Here is an 18,491-nt window from a genome sequence, read left to right on the forward strand (position 1 = left end):
TTTTAAATTAACATATAAATATCAAGTTAAACAAAGGCATATTAACCTAGATAATTAAATAAACCTTAGTTTGGCGTTTTAAAATGTTTTAGTATGGCATTAGAAGTGCATCCTGCTATCTGAGTTATTTCAAGTTTTGGATAATTTAAAAATACTGATGATGTATCATTTGCAAAAGAATCAAATTCCATAATTTGACTATCAGCTCTACAAAGTCAAAGTCTTTTTTCTCATTGATGGGATTAGAGTACTTCATATAGTAAATGCTCAAGAAATTCCTACTGAATTGCCTTCCCCATGAGCTCTAAAATTCAATGGTCCTATGTATTTGAATGCAGGCCTTTTGGTTTTGAGATTTATGATTCAAGATACTTACTATTTACTGTCTCATTTTATGCTTCACTTTCTGTCTTCTCAGTGACTGCAACTATAGCTAGTATGATCACAATTCTTTAGCATAAACAAGTTATAAAGAGAGAGAGATTAATGAATACTAATGGACCTTAAATTAGTCAATTTTTGTAATTAAATCTGAATAACTAAAATAAAATTTCAATAGTGAAGACTGTAAATTAAGTGGATAGTAATCTGAATATTTTAAGTTAGAAAAAATTCTCAGCTTTTTTTTATTTTCTATTTTTTTTGCAGGCATTAACTGTCACTGATACGGGTACCAAAGTGTATGGTATTGTTAACAATTATGGTTATTACAGTGGGAAGGGAATATTAGATAAAAATAAGGAGGAGAGGTGAGAAAATATAACTGGAGAAGATTTTATGTTTCAGAACAATTGAGGTTTGGAGAAGTAAGTGAAACCACCTTTTTATAAGGTCAAAAATGAGGATTAAAAACTTGTTTTGATTTTATAAGTGTTGAAAATAGGACTGTCATATATTAGAAAACTAAACTGATCACAATGTTCAGAATGTAGATAAAATTAGATTGACAAGTTGAGAAGACATTGCAATAACTCAAAAAAGAAGGTATGAGAGTTTGAATTAAAATGAAGGACACATCTTAGACATTTTGATGAATATGTTTACAAGATTTGATGACTGATTAGATCTAAGAAATGAAAAGAAGACAAGAATCAAAGATAAATCTAAGATTTTTAATATTAGTCCCTGCAATGAGGAGTTCGGTATGTGCAGACAGAATGGGGGCAGGATTTTGAATTTAATTTAGACATACTGAATTCATGGTTTGGAGAGTCAAATTGTCAGGGGGATGATTGGGAAAAGGCTCTAAGTTAACAAGAAAATCTGAGCTTAAGATATAGATTTGAGAGTTAGGCATCATTCAGCCTGTGAAAGTGAGAGATGTTTCTCTGATGGAAATAATACAGAACAATAGGATCAGATGGCAAAGTTCAAGCCACAAGAGAAGATGGAGGATCAAGAACAGATATCAGTTACTATAAGGAGGAACAGGAGAAAAGGGCCCAGGGAAAGAATATTTGATTTGATGAGAAGAAAGCTATTCTTGGCCTTAGAGATAGAGATTTCATCCAAGGAAAATAAAACGCAAATAAATTAAGAAGAAATGGAAAGGTGAGGAAATAAAAGCAATAGGTATAGATATAGGCAATTCTTTCAAGAAACCTGACAGAGAAGTAATGATGAGGGCAAGGGTGTGCATATGGGAGGTAATGTTAAACATGAGTATATGACAAAAAGTGCAAACAAGGATAAGATAGTTGAAGGAGTGCATTAAGTTAGATAAGGAAGGAGCCAGTTCCCTCAGCAGTTATTAAATGATGGGATCTAGATAGTAGGATTAATTTTAGAGAAAAGATTATTTCAAATGGGATGGAAAGATGAGAAGATAAATACAAATTTTATATATTGATGAAAAATTAGTATATGGATATTAGTCCTTTGTTGGATGCATAGTTTGCAAATATGTGTTCCCATTCTATGGGTTGTCTGTTTACTTTGCTGCTTGTTACTTTGTGCAGAAAAGTTTTAATTAGGTCCCATCTATTTATTTTTGTTTTTGTTGCATTTCTTTTGGGGTTTTTTATCATGAGCTCTTTGCCTAAGCCATTGACTAGTAGAGTTTTTCCGATGTTATCCCCTAGAATTTTCATGGCTTCACGTCTTAGATTTTAAGTCTTTGATTCATCTTAAGTTGAATTTTGTATAAGGTGAGAGATGAAGATTCAGTTTCATTCTTCTAAATGTGGCTTACCAATTACCCCAGCACCATTTGTTCAAAAAGATGTCCTTTCTCACTGTATGTTTTTGTTTGCCTTGTCAAACATCAGTTGACTGTAAGTATATGGCTTTATTTCTGAATTCTCTATTGTGTTCATCTGATCTATGCACCTATTTTTATACCAGTACCATGTTGTTTTGGTAACTATGGCCTTGTAGTATAGTTTGAAGTCGGGTAATTGAGGCTTTCAGATTTGTCCTTTTTGCTTAGTCTTGTCTTGTTTTGTCTATGTGAGCTCTTTTTTGGTTCTTTATAAATTTTAGGATTTCTTTTTAGTTCTGTGAAAAATGACAATATTATTTTGATGGAAATTGAATTGAATTTATAGATTGCTTTTGACAGTATGTGATAATTGTCATAATATTGATTCTACTCATCCATGTGCATGAGATGTGTTTTCATTTGTTTGTGTCGTCTATGATTTCATTCAACAGTATTTTGTAATTTTCTTTGTAAAGATCGTTCACCTCCTTGGTTAGGTATATTCCTAAGTGTTTTATTATTATTATTATTATTATTATTGCAGTTGTTGAAAAAGGGATTGACTTCTCAATTTGATTCTCAGCTTGGTCGTTGTTGGTGTATAGCAGTGCTATTGGTTTCATGTTCTGAAGCTTTACTGAATTCATTTACCAGATCTAGGAGCTTTTTGTATGACTCTGTCAGGTTTTCTAAGTATGCAATCATATCATTGGTGAACACCAACAGTTCAGTTTCCTCTTTACCAGTTTGGATGTCCTTTATTTCCTTCTGTTGTCTGATTGCTCTGGCTAGGACTTACAGTACTATGTTAAATAGAAATGGTGAAAGTGGGCATCCTTGACTTGTTCCAATTCTCAGGGGGAATGCTTTCAACTTTTCCTCATTCAATATAATGTTAGCTGTAGGTTTGTCATAGATGGCTTTTATTTCCTCGTGGTATCTCAAACAAATTAACAAGTAAAAAAAGAAATAATCCCACCAAAAAGTGGGCAAAGGATATGAATAGAAAATTCTGAAAAGAAGGTATACAAATGGCCAATAAACGTATAAAAAATGCCCAGCATCACTAATTATCAGGGAAATGAAGATTAAAAACACATGAGATACCATCTTAATTCCACAAAAATTATCATAATTTAAAAATTTTTTAAAAATGGATCTTAGTGTGGATGTTGTGAAAAAGAAACACTTTTACGCTGCTGGTGGGAATGTAAACTAGTACAACCACTATCCAAAACAGTATGAAGATTCCTTAAAGAACTAAAAGTAGAACTACAATTTGATTCAGCAATCCCTCTACTGGGTATCTACCCAAAAAACAAGAAGTCATTATATGAAAAAGACACTTGCACATGCATATTTATAGCAGCGCAATTTGCAATTGCAAAAATATGAAACCAGCCTAAATGCTCATGAACCAATGAGTGGATAAAGAAAATGTGGCATATATTCACCATGGAATACTACTCAGCCATAAAAAGAATGAAATAATGACATTCACAGTAACCTGATGGAATTGGAGGTCATTATTCTAAGTGAAGTAACTGAGGAATGGAAAACCATATATTATATGTTCTCACTTGTAAGTAGGAGCTAAGCTATGAGGACACAAAGGCATAAGAATGATATAATGGACTTTCCGGACTTGGGGGGAATGGTGGGAAGGGGTGAGGGATAAAAGGCTACACATTGGTTACAATGTACACTGCTCAGGTGACAGGTGCACCAAAATCTCAGAAATCACCACTGAAGAAATTATCCGTGTAACCCAAAACCACCTGTTCCCCGAAAACTATTGAAATAAAAAGAAAAGAAATTAGTATATGGTTTCAGAGAAAAATTATGAGGACTTCATTTAGGTTGGCAGGCTGTCCACTTATTATGGAGTAATGCAGTGTTCAGAAAGTCAAAGGAGGTGGGAAAGAAAAGAGAGTTTTTACATAGTGACAATGTATCTAGTCATGGTTTGTAAATCAGCCTGGAGAGGTAGCAGAATGCCCTTTCTTTCCCCTCATTGCTATGGTGAACTGGATGTTCTTGGTGAAAACTTACAAAGATTTGTTTTATGAGCACAAATTTCTTTTGGGCAGGAACAGATTAAGACCTGAGGCATATTTGTTACCATTTTAAATTTATAATGAAACTTTTGACAAGGTTGGATGGTAAAGAAAGTAACAAGGCTGCTGAAAGTAGAGAGAGAAACAGAAGAACAAAGGGCTGGTGCCTGAGCTGAGAGTTGGAAAGTTGGAGGTCTCTTAAGGGGCTTACACTGCAACATGTGTTGACCCAGCAGTCTTTTTGTTACTTTATGTGCTAAGAAGGAGTCATGTAGATGAATAAGTAAAACCCAAGTTATAAAGACTTACAACATTGAGGCTAGACCCACGGGACACTTCTTGTTGAGCATACAATTGAAGACAGATATGTTCTCTCTTGCACCTAAGAAAACACTGCAAGACCATCAATTGCACTGAAAGGGCTTTGTGCCAAACTGCTGTACTGTCCTAGTTTTAGCAATGGAATTAGGCCCTATTCTTTACAACTATCAGAACTACATTGGAAAAAACTGAGGTAAGCCGGCAAGGGTTGAGGCTTACATGTCAGGTCTGAGAGATTGGCCATAATGGGCAAATCAGAGTTGGTGCAATAGAGAAGTCCTAGAAGACTCTATGAAATGATTACTTTGAGGGCAGTTTTTATGAATCCTCAGCAGAAAAACTTAGCAAAAGATTATTTTTCCTGCCAGTTTGAACACGTAGAAACTGAGTTTTTATACATTGACCATCAGGAAATTTGCGACCTTTTTGGTTATGTTTTGAGACAGGGTTTCACTCTGTCGCTCACGCTGGAGTGCAGTGGGTGATGAAACTTACTGCAGCCTCAACCCCCAGGCTTAAGTGATCTTCCTGGGTGCAGAATTGGTTCCTTCTGGTGGGTTCTTGGTCTCGCTGACTTCAACAATGAAGCCGCAGACCCTCGTGGTGAGTGTTATAGTTTTTAAAGATAGTGTGTCCGGAGTTTGTTCCTTCAGATGTTCAGATGTGTCGGGAGTTTCTTCCTTCTGGTGGGTTCGTGGTCTCGTTGACTTCAGGAGTGAAGCCACGGACCTTCGCAGTGAGTGTTACATCTATTAAAGGTGGCATGTCCAGAGTTGTTCTTAAAGGTGTTTTTAAAGAGTTGTTCTTAAAGAGTGCTCTTAAAGGTGGCACGTCTGGAGCTGTTCGTTCTTCCCGGTGGGTTCGTGGTCTCGCTGACTTCAGGAGTCAAGCTTCAGACCTTCGCAGTGAGTGTTACATCTCTTAAAGGTGGCATGTCCAGAGTTGTTCAGTCCTTGGGTGGGTTCGTGATCTCGCTGACTTCAGGAGTGAAACTGCAGACCTTTGCAGTGAATATTACAGCTCATAAAGGTAGTGCGGACCCAACGAGTGAGCAGCAGCAAGATTTATTTCAAAGAGCAAAAGAACAAAGCTTCCACAGCACGGAAGGGGACCCAGCGGGTTGCTGCTGCTGGCTCAGGTGGCCGGCTTTTATTCCCTTATTTGGCCCCACCCACGTCCTGCTGATTGGTATGTTTTTACAGAGTGCTGTTTGGTGCATTTACAAACCTTAGCTAGATACAGAGTGCTGATTGGTGCGTTTACAATCCTTAGCTAGATACAGAGTGCTGATTGGTGCATTTACAATCCTTTAGCTAGACAGAAAAGTTCTCCAAGTCCCCACCTGACCCAGAAGCCCAGTCGGCTTCACCTTTTAACCCCCCTCTTAAAGGGACACCCCAACTACTGTTGGGAATTGGGCTATGACTGCTCTAGCTACTTCCTGCTGGATGGGGTGAAGAAGGGGCCCTGCAGTTGTAGTGTCCTCCAGAGAGGAACTCTTTAGGCCAGTGAAAGGGCCAGCGGGTCGGTCCAGGGGTCCTCGGCAGAAGTTGTTAGTTGAGTTCATTTGAGGTTCCATTTGTAAGACCATCTGTAGCTTGATGGCCTCAAACCTAGAGGAAACAAATTTGACAAGGAGGTTAAAAATACAGGGCCCAAAGGCAGTTAATAGCAAGATGGCTTCCATGGGACCTAGAAAGGGGAGAAGCCATGATGCCCAACTCCAGAGGTTGGTATAAGAGTTTGAAAGGCGTTGTCTGATTTCAGAAGCCTGTTTCTGTAAATGCCAGGTGGCATCTCGTACTATCCCTGACTGGTTAGTGGAAAATCAACACTCTTCCCCTAAGAAGGTGCAGAGTCCTCCTTTCTCAGCAGTGAGGAGGTCTAGGCCTTGGTAGTTTTGGAGAGTCACTGCTGCCAAAGAGTCTATTTGGGATTGTAGAGTAAGGATAGATTTTGTTATTTCTTGCAAATTGTCTGAGAAATCCTTTGAGAGTGTGTGGTAGTAGGATAATGTATGTTACACTGTTAACTTTTAGCAAATTTTACTTTAGTTGAAAACCTTGTAAGTTTGGGATTTTAATTTTTCTTTGCTACTATATCAATTTCCTTACTTAGATATGACACTGGTTGTGGGGTTGTCCCAAGAGTCTGAGTAAGGACTCCAAGATCTATCCCTGCTCTCTCTGTGACATATAAAGAGAAGTTTTGTCCTCTGGGAAGGCTTGAAGCTGGAGCTTGTACTACGGACTGCTTTAAGGTTTTGAAGACTGTTTCTGCCCCTGGTTCCCATTCTACTAGATGAGTATTTGCCCGCTGGGTCTCCTTGATTAGAGTATAGAGGGGCCTGGCTATCTTTCTGTATCTAGGAATCCACAGTTGGCAAAAGCTGGTGATTCCAAGGAACTCCCACAAGAGTTTTAATGTCTGAGGGCAAGAATAAGCCAGTATAGGCTATATTCGTTCCTTGCTGAGGGCCCTGGTCCCTCTGGCTAAGATTAGGCCTAGATATTTGACCTGTTGTAGGTAAAGCTGGGCCTTCGACCTAGACACTTTGTACCCTTGATTAGCTAGAAATTTCAAGAGATCTAGAGTAGCCTTCTGGCATGAGGCTTCTGAACTGGTAGCCAAAAGTAAATCATTCACATACTGAAGGACCAGAGTGCCTGGAGTTGAGAAGTGGCCTAGATCTTGGCCCAGTGCCTGACCAAACAGATGAGGGCTATCCCTAAACCCTTGGTGCAAGACCGTTCACGTAAGTTGGGATGTGTGGTCTGTGGGATCCTCAAAGGCAAAGAGAAACTGGGAGTCATAGTGCAGAGGAATACAGAAGAAGGCATCCTTGAGGTCCAGAACAGTGAATCATTCTGCTTCCTCTGGTATTCGAGAGAGCAGGGTATAGGGGTTAGGTACAACTGGATGTAGAGGAATTACTGCCTCATTGAGTCTAAGATCTTGCACTAGTCTCCACTGACCGTTCGGTTTTTGTACTCCTAGAATTAGGGTGTTACAGGGACTGCTGCATTTCCTTACTAAGCCTTGAGCTTTTAAATGTTTAACAATATCCTGTAATCCTTTATGAGCTTCAGGCCTTAAGGGATATTGCCTTTGATAGGAAAAGTGGTGGGATCTTTTAGCCTGATTTGGACTGGGCGGGCATTTTTTTGCCCTTCCAAATTGTCCTTTCAATGCCCAGACTTCAGGGTTGATTCCCTCCTGAAGTAGGGGACAACAAATGGGTAACTTGTTCCCCATATTCATGTAGATAATAGCTCCAGGTCTGGCTAATATATCCCTCCCTAATAAGAGTGTGGGACTTTCAAGCATAACAAGAAAGGCATGTGAAAACAGCAAAGTCTCCCAATTACAACTGAGGAGGTGGGAAAAATACCTGGTTACAGGCTGTCCCAGGATTCCTCGGATGATAATGGACCTTGGGGACGGTGGTCCAGGACAGGAGATTAACACTGAGAAGGCTGCACCAGTGTCCAGGAGGAAGTCAATTTCCTGGCCCTCAATGGTTAAGCATACCTGGGGCTCAGTGAGGATGATGACATGAGCTGGCGCTTGCCCAAGATGATCCAACAACCCTCAGTCCTGTTGTTGGATCATCTTGTTGGGGGCTTCTGACCCAGAGAACCTTTGTCCTCTGGGGCAGTGCACCTTGCAGTGATTGCCTCAGCATAATGGACATGGACAAGAGGGCAGCTTGTTTCTCATTGGATAATCTTTTTTAAAGTGTCCTTGTAAACCATACTGATAACAAGTCCTACAGGGTGATTGGCCTGCTCCATTTCTGTCCTCTCTGAACCACCAAGGTTTGTTTGTGTGAAGGTCATGACTAAGGCTGCGACCTTTCTCTGATCTCACTTTTCTGTTTGAGCTTGTTCCTCTTGGTCCCTATTACAGAACACTGAGGTTGCCAGGCTTTAATAATGCCTCCAGATTTTGTTCAGAGCCCAGAGCTCGCTTTTGGAGCTTTCTTCTGACATCTGTGGCTGATTGGGTAATAAACTTATCTTTTAGGATCAATTGACCCTCTAGTGAGTTGGGTGACAGGGAGTACATTTTCTTAAGGCCTCCCACAGCTGCTCGAAGAAGGCAGAAGGATCTTCTTCCTTTCCCTGAGTTATGGTGGACATCATTGAATAATTCATGAGCATTTTCCTAATTCTCCTTAGTCCTTCTAGAACACAGATCAACAGATGTTTACGACTCCAGTCCCCATGATCTGAGTTGAGGTCCCAGTGGGGATCTATACTAGGGATGGCTTGCTGACCAGTAGGGAATTTGTCCCTTTCTTCAGCTGTCATTCTATCATTTACTTGACTATGATACCAGGCACCTCCAAGCTCTCGGGCTGCAGCTAAAGCTGCATTCTTTTCATTGAAGGCCAGGGTTTGACCTAACAATAGCATGACATCTCTCCAAGTGAGATTGAAGGTTTGCCCTACACCCTGTAGGGCATCTATGTACCTATCAGGGTCATCTGAAAACTTCCCCAGGTCTGCCTTATCAGAGAGGGAGAAGGGGACATGTACCCAGGTTGGGTCAAATTCCCCTCCCCCTGCAGGTTGAAGGAGACATAACAAATAGCCTGGGGTTTTTTGTGGTCCCTTGGAGATTTCTTTGCTTGTTTCCTTCTGGGTAGGGGAGATTAGAGGAGGCTTATTAATAGGAAGGGGAGCTCTAAGGAGGCTAGGATATGGGGGTAAGCTGAGAGGTCCTCCTGTGGGATGTATATTGCAAGGTTTGCATAGTTGTGTATTCTCCTTCAATGAAAAAAAAAGCTTGGACATAAGGTATTTCACTCCATTTGCCTTCCCTCTTACAGAAAAGGTCAAGCTGCAGGATAGTATTGTAATTTATACTTCCCTCAGGTGGCCGTTTTTCCCCATCAGAGAGAGAATATTGGTGCCGGGCCTTAGTGCAGAAAAAAATAAGCCACCTCTTTTTCAGAGTTTTTAGGTCAAATTGGTCCCAATGGTGTAGGATGCATCTCAAGGGTGAGCCTGTTGATGCCTGAGTGTTTCCCATCTGAAAGACAAAACCGCGCACAGTTTTGGATTTTTTGTTTCTCCCCCTGCCCAAGAACCTGCAATGGTCCCTGGACCCTGCTGATCAGAATAGTTGCGCTCACTGACGCAGCAGCAGAAACACTAGTTTTCCTCCTAAACCACAAGGAGGACTGAGGAAGGTCTGATTTAGTGGCCCTTACTGACGCATTGTCAAAAACCTGCACCCTTGCCTGTCCTCCTAGATGATAAAGAGGACCGAGAAAAATCGGATTTAGTGGCCCTTACTGATGCATTCTCGAAAACCTGTTAGAGTCCTAAGCATTCTCCTGTTAGTATTGAGACCGCACCCTTGTCCTATAAAGATGTTATGCCCCAAACATGAAGTGGAGGGCCATACCCTGAGGGAGGGAAGGGATCTCCAGAGTTGGAAGAGTGATGCCTTTTATCCTCACTTATATGAAGAGGAAGGATACAATTTCTGTGGCTCTCCATATCCTAGCTTCAGGAATAGCTTTTGTTAGACCTGCTTGTCTGAGGAAAAATCCTAAAATTCTAGATAGTCCCCCCTGTGACAGGGTGTTGTGCAAAAATTATGTCTTTCTGATTGGTAAGCCTGAGTGACTAAAGAAGGTAACAGAGTCCTGGAGTTCATACTAGAAATCATTCTTATAAGAGAAACTAGAAAACACCAGAGACAGGGAGTGGCTTTTAGAAGCAGGACTAGCCTCAGAGAAGAGAGGCAAGAGGAAGTTTGTCTGACAGGCATTAGGACCCAGGAGGCAAGGGTCAGGATAGATAGGATAGATGGGCAAGCCTTGCTTGGGTAACATGACTTTGAGAGTTCCCGTCATGGCCACAGGGTCAACCAAGTTGTCGTCAGGACCTTGGAGCTGAATGGCTTTCTTCTCTGTCGACCCTCGACTCAGCCCAGAAGTACAGGAAAAGTGGAAGTTGGTTCCAGGCAAACCAGTGCTCCCAACTCCAAAGAGTCGGGGGTTGTTAGAGAACCCTTTCCCAGAAAGCCTGACACCACCCGTGGCTTTAGTCCAGCGACCATGCTAGTCACTTTTAACTGGCCGATAGGTGCCCCGTATTTAGCCCCTGAATTCTAAGGAAAAATAGGACAGAATAGCAAGCAAAAGGGATCCGATGGTACTCACTGCTTGGTGATTGTCCCATCTGGGTCACCAAAATGTGTCCAGAATTGGTTCCTTCTGGTGGGTTCTTGGTCTCGCTGACTTCAACAATGAAGCCGCAGACCCTCATGGTGAGTTTTATAGTTCTTAAGGATGGTGTGTCCAGAGTTTGTTCCTTCAGATGTTCAGATGTGTCTGGATTTCCTCCTTCTGGTGGGTTCGTGGTCTGCTGACTTCAGGAGTGAAGCTGCAGACCTTCACAGTGAGTGTTACAGCTCTTAAAGGTGGCATGTCCAGAGTTGTTCATTCCTCCTGGTGGGTTCATGGTCTCGCTGACTTCGGGAGTGAAGCCGCAGACCATCACAGTAAGTGTTACAGCTCTTAAAGGTGGCGCACCCAGAGTTATTTGTTCCTCCCGGTGGGTTCGTGGTCTCGCTGACTTCAGGAGTAAAGTTGCAGACCGTCACAGTGAATGTTACAGCTCATAAAAGTAGTGTGAACCCAAAGAGTGAGCAGCAGCAAGATTTATTTCAAAGAGTGAAAGAACAAAGCTTCCACAGCATGGAAGGGGACCTGAGCAAGTTGTTGCTGCTGGCTTGGGTGGCCAGCTTTTCACCCCTTATTTGGCCACACCCACATCCTGCTGATTGGTCCATTTTTACAGAGTGCTGATTGGTGTATTTACAAACCTTTAGCTAGACACAGTGCTGATTGGTGCGTTTTTACAGAGTACTGATTGATGCATTTACAAACCTTTAACTAGACACAGAGTGCTGATGGGTGTGTTTATAATCCTTTAGCTAGACAGAAAAGTTCTCCAAGTTCCCACCTGACCCAGAAGCCCAACTGGCTTCACCTCTCACTCCCACCTCAGCCTCACCAGTAGCTGGACTACGGGTGTGTGCCACCATGCCTGGCTTATGTTTTTATATTTTTTAGAGATGGGGTCTTGCTTTGTTGCCTAGGCTGGTCTCAAACTCCTGGCATCAAATGATTCTCTCATCTCAGCCTTCCCCAGGTGTGAGCCTGTGAGCCACTGTGCGTGGTGAGTGACCTGATTTTGTATTCCACAATGGAGAAGTGGAACAAAGATACGGGGAGTTTGTCTTATTACAGCAAAAAGCTTGTGTGTGTATATATAGTTCATATTCGTGATATTTGTTTACTTTAATGTGATAGTAAATTCAGAGTTCATTGCAATTCTACTTCTAATTTTTATACACATCCAAGAATAGAATGCTCAAGTGTCTTCATTTTCTCAGCTAATAACTTTGCTCTGCATAAATCACAATGCTGAGCACAACAAATCTGAGGATAAAAAGAATTTTAAATTCCACATATTTTAAAAATGCATGTTCTTTTAACCTGCTAGTGTCATTTGTGCAGTTAGCTGTATGACTACTTAAGTACAGAGGACTGCTTTAAGTTGTAAAGGCTACAATGGGCCCTCAATAAGGTGGAACAGGTATGCATTACAAATAAATTATTTTCTAATCACTTAGACCAAAGGCTTTGTTTTGACAGATTATGATTTGAGTTCTGGCTCTACTGTGTACTAGTTGTGTGGCTTTCTGTGAATTATTTAAACTGTATGAGAGATTTAATGAGAAAAATTATACTTTCCCTAAGATTTTTCTACTAAGTAATATAGGTAGAAGATATAACCTGGTGATTGGTACCTTCTATGACATTCGTGATTGTCATGATGCCAATTATTGTTATTAATTCTAACACCATGTCACTTATCTGCCATATTGAATAAGTCTATTTCATCTAGGTTGTCAATTTTGGAATTAAGGGACTTTTTAAATGTAAACTTGCCTAGGTTCTTCAATTTAAATGTACGCCAACAAGTGGCTAGTAAATTTGTCAATATGGGGTGGGGCAGTACTTCTTCCCTACGCTTGATGTCTCCTTTCATGCGGAGATATCTTTAATAATGGAAGGCTCCTGGCTGCTCTCTACCTCCTTGCACACTTTGCCCTATGGAGGATTTGTGATTTAATTTGACGGGTGAGTTTGGTAGCAGGAATTATGTATGCATATCTCCTCCATTTCTTCTCCTTGCACAGTGAGCTGCATGCAAGGATTACACATTTTCGTTTCTCCATCCACGCTGTTCATCCTGTGGGGCTTCCCTGCAGGTAGAGAGGTCTAGTCAGGACCAGTACTGGTATGCTGGTGTGCGCATGTCTATCTTGTTCTGGGTGTTTCTTTTAGGTAGCCCACTCGCCCATACATTTAAACCATATTTTTCACTTTTTATCTCGCTCATAGAAATTATACTTTTAGCAGTATTTACCCTTATGTGGGAGACAAATAACAGGTGGTTAGTAATCGAAGATTCACATAGTAAGGAAATTAGGACTTCTTTTTTTCTTTTCTTTTTCTGAGACAGAGTCTGTCTCTGTTGCCAGGCTGGAGTGCAGTGGCACAATCTCGGCTTACTGCAACCTCCATCTCCCGGGTTCAAAGGATTCTCCTGCCTCAGCCTCCTGAGTAGCTGAGACTGCAGGAGCATGCCACCACGCCCAGCTAATTTTTGTATGTTTACTAGAGACGGCGTTTACTAGAGACCATGTCGGCCAGGATGGTCTCGAGCTCCTGACCTTGTGATCCGCCCACCTTGGCCTCCCTAAGTGCTTGGATTGCAGGCGTGAACCACTGTGCCTGGCCGGAAATTAAGACGTCTTTAAAAAGCCATAGATGAGTGAGAAACCTTGGCTTATGAAAGCATACCAGTGTTCGTATTGAGAAACATATCATTGATGTTTCTTCCAATGGAAAGTACTTTATACCTCATCATGTATCTCATGAAAAAGCAGTTAAAACCTCCAGTCATGGCAATCTTATGTTGCCATTTTGGCCATGGTTTAGAATTTAAAAGTTGACCCATAACTAATGATGTCTTCTGGTATTAACTATATTTCTTCTAACTAGGCACAACAAAGGCAAGAAAATTGATAGGTGACTTAATTAGCTGTGGTTACTTTTTGTTTTGTATGTTATTTCTCTAATTTCTGTAAGATTCTCCAAGCTGGATAGTGTAAATCCCATTTTACAAATGTTGAAGCTGAGGCTGGGAATGCTTAAATAACTGTATTAAGGAGACAAGTATATTTTCAAGTTAGGATTTTTCAAAAACTCAAACCTGACCTGTGCTGTTTTGTTATTTCCATGCTCATGTTCTTTCTATCATACTTTCTCTTTAGAATTAATATGATGTAAATTCATATCCCATTCTATTTTCATTTTTTGATTAGGGCATTGAATTTGTTTACATATTAATAACATTTGTTTACTTTGCTCTGATAGTAACTTCAGAGTTAATTGCAATTCCAATTCTAATTTTTATACACATCAAAGAATGGAAACATAGAATGCTCAAATATCTTCATTTTCTCAGCTAATAACTTTGCTTTGCACAGACTACAATGCTGAGCACAACAAATCTGAGGATCAAAAGAATTTTAAATCCTACATACATTAAGAATCCATGTTGTTTTAACCTGCTAGTGTCATTCATGCAGTAAATAACATGACTACTTCAGTACAGAAAACAGTTTTAAGTTGTAAAGGCTACAATGGGCCTTCAATAAGGTGGGACAGGTTTGCATGACAGAGAAATTATTTTCCAAGGGGGTTATCAAAAGAGGGATACAAACTAATGGTTCACATATAAAAGCTGTGATGACTCTAGGGTCTAAGGCTGCCCACATACATGAGGTGAATTTCTTAAAAGGAGTGTGTAGGCTAAATACAACCATTGTTCTGAATTCTAAATATACACTGCATCCAAGAATTAATAAATACAAATAATATCCCTTTTATTCAACCTTTTAGAATGCTTTCATTTCTACTATCTTACAGAAAATGAATGAGAAATACCTCTGCAGTTTTGGTGAAATATTTTGAAAAATGTGATAGTGAGAAATCTGATAGTTTTATCATTCTTTCTCTTATCAACTTTGCTATTCCCTTTAGGGTAGCCGCCCTGGGTAGGGTAGTCTTGAACAGCTAATGAAACAGGTTTATATCATGTTTATTTTTCATAGAATGGGTGTTTCCTTTGTTTGCAAATGTATCTTGAGCCAGATAAGTTGAACATAAGCAGGGATACAGAAGAGTATAGCTCCCAAGAGGAAAGGGAATGGCGCAGTTTGGGTGCCTGCTCTCTCCTTAGAGACTATGCAGCTCAAGACAAATTCCTTCTGTTCTCTGAAACTTGTTCCTCATCTGTAGAATGAAAGTAATGATATTACTTATTTAATATTTATGCAGTTATCAAAAATAAATGGAAGGCATCTAAAATCTCAAATACATTGCAATGACTTCAAAACCTATTGGATATTATGATGGTAGTTATTGCCTATGTTGTTCAAAACTACCTTTAAAACTGTTATGATTTATGAAGCTTTTAAAGAAAACTAGAAAAAATTCAGTACCTCTCAAAGTAATCATTAACTTTCATCAACTTATCATCATTGACATTGTTATTTTTAATCCTTGATTAGGATTTATGTTTACCAACCACACTTAGATGTCTATGTCTGAGTGTTTCTGTCTAACAGAGGAAGTATTTTCATGTGAATCAACTTCAAGGCTTTCCTTTTGACTTTTCTCCAAGCATATAAGAAGCCTTGCAGAATATAAAGATGCTATTAAAGGCAACAAACCGTAGGACAATCTTCCCTAACACAAATTTTTTGGCTCCTTAATATTGTTGGAATATAAACAACAGACCACGTTGTATTCTTACTTTAGCTTTATCTCCTTTAGCTAGAATTTTACATATGATGAGGAAACTCACTAGAACTGGCTTATTTGTCCACATCCCTTCAAGTTAAAGATCAGAAAAGAAGGACCTGAGCACTAAGGCTTTGCCAAGGTTGTACAGTCAGTTAGTGAGGGAGCTGAGGTAAGAACCAAACCTTACCGACTCTCAATCCAGTGCAGTTCCCACGAATTCCCTGATGCCTCTCAGCTGGTTTCCCAGCTGTCATTCTACTACCAGATTTGGTGTAGGCACATTTTTGTTAAAACTAGACAAGCAAAAACAAAAGCGTTGTTTTATTCACAACATTATTTCCCACGTTATTTCTCTCTTCATACCATTGTCTGCTGGATATGAGCATAAATTAAGATGTAGGTCTGGAAGGTAGAGCTAACAGTTGCTCTTCCAGAAACTTAGAAATTCGGAATTTTAAGGATGCAAATATAGATGTTTGCTATGGCTCTGAAAAAGCTGCTGGTACGTTAAGTTCGTCTCTATTCCTGGTAAGATCCCTTAGAGCCTTCACTCTCTTCATCCCCTTTCCTTGCTATAAGAACCTTTCAAATCATTGATCAGGACAAATTCTTCCAATCAAATATAATTAATTAAAAGAAATCTCTGTCCATGTATTTAGAACAAATACACACAAAATTTATCTTTGGGTTTTGGATCCTAATGTATTTTTAAAGGCAAAATAATTTATGGAAAGCACCTGTGTTCATCCTAGCCTTAAACATTTTTTGGGGGAGAAATTTTAGACTTTTTTAGTCTGTGTAAAAATTAATTAGAAAAATCAGATTGTTCAAAGTTAACGAAAATGCTCCATTCAACTTTTAAATGTTGGTATGTGTTGCTGAATTTCCTCAGCCAAGTTTCTGAGTCAAAGTTGAAGGACATCATTTCCCAGTTCTGGTTTATAAAGTCTCTTCCTCATAAGGTCTTCCTTCAAGAAGAGCAGCTACTCAAAATGAGAAGGGAGGAGTATTGAGTAGAAATGATGACTCATTACCGCAACTCCCAGCAATAGAATAATCCATTCACACAGTTCTGTTTTTCTTCGCCATTATGCTAATGAATCACTGCTGTTTACTGTTTGGGGAGTAGCACCTTTCAACACCTGTAAGAAAGAAATGCTGTTTGAAAGCTTGCTTCTTGGGTAGAATGCCAAGATGTTTTGTGACATGTCCTACTTCCAAAAAAAACCTCATAGCAGAAAGGATTACATTCATATTCTCAACTTGCAGACTTCTTTTAGGTCGGGACTGTGTTCCTCCTGGAAGTGTCTTACTGGAGTGAGGTCTGAACATGTTTGCATCACTGTCACTGTCAAGCAAAACAGACTTGATTGGGAATGAATGTGTTCATATTAACTCTGACTTTTTAAAAGTAAACAAGTACAAATAAGGAGGTATAATATTAATGGTTTTGCATCTTAAGGAGAATTTATTATGTTTTGAATTTATTCTCTTGGCAATAATTGTCATTCATTCTTTGAAATTTCCAAAAAGTTTTAGATCAAGATAGTAGTTATCTCTTTCCTAGTTAATCTTGGTCTGCAAATTTAGACATCTGAAATCAATTCTAGAAGCATGCAATTAAAAAAACAAGTTGAAAAATAAATAATTTGATCTCTGGGAACATCACATCTAGCTATATTAACCTAGAATTGCTCGGTTTTGCTCAGATATTTTGTTCCCTCATTTTGATTCCTATGATTGTATAATAAAGAATAACAAACTCTGTTAGGTTCTTTGGAGCTGATGAATAAGGTGTTTTGCTTCCCACTTTGATAGTTTATCAGAGTATATTAATTCATTATGATGTTTCTCTAATAATGTGTATTATTATCGCAATAGAGCTTTTGTTAAGGAAACAGGTCATCAGCACATAGATATTTGAGAATTCTATCTATATGAAAGTAAATATGAGTGAAGAGATTCTGTTTGAGAGTAGGATGTGATCTCCTCAAAAGAAATAAATAAGCTTGGAATACAAAATTGGAGACCAGCATAAAAACTGTGTCTCCTTAATGATGCTGGGGCAGTAGTATCCCTGGAATCCTGACCTCCCAAGTCTCACAGCTGGCAGAAACAATGCTCCTAGAGAAAGGCAGTATCTCCAGTTGGACAGGAAAAAGAGCAAATAATACAATGAAATTGTTGGGGATTAAATGGCAGCTCAAATAATCTCTTTCCTTTTAGGTTGACTCCATTTGTGTTCTAAACAAATGGAAAATTGGTCTTGGAAATACATTTTAGCTAGTGTGGTGTTTCTACTTAGAAACCGTTTTAAGCCTAGTCATAGTTCCAGATGGCCATGATGGAAATCATTCAACTCAATCAAGAGGTAAAACTAAAACATACAGCTGGGCATTTGCCGGGATTTTGTTGTATTCTGGAAATATTGAATGTTTTAGGATCTCTAATATGCGTGGATGTGGTGTGGGGATATAGTACATAGGCACAACGTGGCTATACTATGACAAAAACAGCTACATCACTGCTTGGTCACTCATAAACCAGGTGGATCTATGGCAATGTAATATCATCTCCCTTCGTGTTCCTTGGGTGAACTAATTCTATCAGGGACTGCTGGCAAAAAACAACAACAAAAGATTGACACATTGACCATTTCCAGGGAGCTGTTCTTACTGTTATAGTCCTGGTGGTCTGGGGATGATGGATTTTTGTGGCCCTTGTTCACTGGAAATCCATGATAACACAGTGGCACATCTAAAATTATAGTAATTTAAATCTTTCTTCCTCATATGCTAGCCAGAGATTAATTCGTGTCTAAATTTGCCATAATCACTTGTCATTCCAAGACATATTAAAACCTCTAATGTATTATCTTTGAGGATTATGTCCGGTCAAAATATAGTGTTCCTCCATAGTTTGGACTTTGATTTTTTAAATTGAATTTAATATTTATTTAAAATGAATACATACCAGGTATTTACCAGGTACTGAAACCACAACCTAGGTC

Source organism: Chlorocebus sabaeus, chromosome 7, assembly GCF_047675955.1.
Source record: "Chlorocebus sabaeus isolate Y175 chromosome 7, mChlSab1.0.hap1, whole genome shotgun sequence".
Lineage (NCBI taxonomy): Eukaryota > Metazoa > Chordata > Mammalia > Primates > Cercopithecidae > Chlorocebus > Chlorocebus sabaeus.